We start from the raw sequence: 2242 nt of genomic DNA, 5'->3' as shown, positions 1-2242 counted from the left end.
TAGTAAAAGATATAGAATAGTTGTTCTGTTACATGCTACAGTCAGTGGTGGGCACCAGCCCGCTAAAGCACAAATCCGCTAATTGCGGACCTAAATATTTTCATAAGTGCTTTAGAAACTGCGGAGCTAATGTTTTGGATTAGCGCTGCCCACCATTGGCTACAGTGCGTCACCTACCATTAAGCCCCCGTCTGAGGTGGGCTAAATATCAGGCCCTGAAGCTGCGGGCTACCCCCGCCCCCCTGGAGTGAGTTAGTTGGACAGCTCTGTGCTCACCGTTTGACCTGYTGTCATTTGACCCATTTTGTTTGTTCTGTGTTTTATTTCTCATCGCAGCGTTATAGTTCATTGATCTTGTGCCTCTAATCCTCTGTTTATGGTTTCTGACAGGGAGGTCCTGGAATCCGAGGAGCCCGAGGCGACCGTGGAGAGCCAGGCCCAGTGGTAAGTCTCATTTGTTTTTGTTTTTTTTAGTTTTAACCTCTGCTGTGTGGAAACGGTTCTGGATCAGATCTTAAGCTGATGTCGACACACTGAGCTCGTGGGCTCACCGCTGCTTGCTGCTGTGTTGTTGGAACTGTCRGTCTGTGTGCTGACGGTCATGTTGATGAGATTATTGTTGGATTTGGTTTAAACAGGTAAACTGCTGCACTATGATCACATTCACACGAGACACCGCTATTGTTGACAAGAACAAAGAGCAATGTTTTATATCAAAATGTGTTCTGTTTTAAGTTGGTCACACCATCTGCAGACAGAGAAACCTGCTGCCGCTCTACTTTCATTTTACACAACACAACACACTGGAAACCAAACATAATCAACACCTCTAACAGAGCTGGTTTCTCTCACAAGCATCACGGTCCTCCTGCATGGCTGCTGTTTGAAAACTGAACTACAAACTCAGAGTGAAGCTTGAGTTCTGAACCTTGTAGGATTTGTCACATTGGTCCCCTCCTCAACCAGAAATCGGTGCTTTTTTTCACTTGCTTTACATTCAGAATTGATTTGTTTGCAGTTGTTGATTAAGAAATGGGATCAAGGACAGAACAATATTAGCGAGCCCATCTTTGTCAGTGGTTTGTCCTCATTGATGYTTCTATTTCTCGCTGTAAAATGTGTCAACACTGTGACGTTTTCTAACCTGTTGATCGGACCTCATCCTCTGTGTTTTTCTGCRTCAGGCTCCTTAAAACAAAGAGCTTAGAGGAAGTGAAACCAGACGGGTTTCTTAGTTTGTCTGTGATCTTGTTTATTCTCAGRGCTCATCATATCAACAGATTACAGTGAATAAAAAAGCTAAATGCAGCTGAATTTCCTGAGACTGTCCTGCAGCTACAACTGGATTCCTGTAAGATGCAGATAAATGATAAGAAACTGAAATGTAGTGAAATATATATTTATTTATTTAGATCAAAGGAAACACAAGTTATAGACACACATTCATAAAAAAATAGATAAAAACAACCCGTGTAGATACAACATGATTGACATTAGATAAATTTATTATTTCATGTAGAAAGAAAGTGGTAAAAAAATGATATTTGGGACGTTTCTCAGTCATTGTATATTTTGACATTTCACATCCTTCAGTGAAGAAAGAAATTATTTCTCACCGATCCAATAAAATAAAAAATGTGTTCCTGGCGTCCATTTTCCACGTATATTGCAGCAAGTTGCAAATTCTGAGTTTCTAGATTGTGTTTTTGGTAAGAAACTGTAGAAAACTTCATCTGAGTTTCACACAGAAACTGATGTCAGCTTTAAAACTTTTATTTTAAAAATGGCTTTTTCATATCAGAATGCCATTCAGTAGTGAAGCTAATTGTTTCCAGTATTTGTTTTAATTCTCCTCTCTCTCCTCTCTTATCTAAGACCAACCCACACGTCTGGACCTGCAGACAGTTTCATGACAAAGTTCAAGTTCATGAAAGGGAGAGAAATAGTCACACAAGTTCTRATGATGCATCTTTTTCATTGAAATCTGATGTTTTTTGTTTGTTTGTTTATTTTTGTTCTTTTTAGTACAAAAATTTTAATCATGCAAAAGGCTCACTGATAGGCAGGTATGTTTGAAATATTAGCTTTTTAACGTGCAGCTTCATCAGAAAACACAAACATCCCACAGAGAGTCAAACAGACCCAACTTTTCCTGTTCATGACACACACTGTGTCATCATTGTGAAACACACACACACACACACACACACACACACACACACACACACACACACACACACAC

Source organism: Austrofundulus limnaeus, unplaced genomic scaffold, assembly GCF_001266775.1.
Source record: "Austrofundulus limnaeus strain Quisiro unplaced genomic scaffold, Austrofundulus_limnaeus-1.0 Scaffold502, whole genome shotgun sequence".
NCBI classification, from domain to species: Eukaryota; Metazoa; Chordata; class Actinopteri; order Cyprinodontiformes; family Rivulidae; genus Austrofundulus; species Austrofundulus limnaeus.
This window is presented reverse-complemented; position numbering follows the sequence as displayed.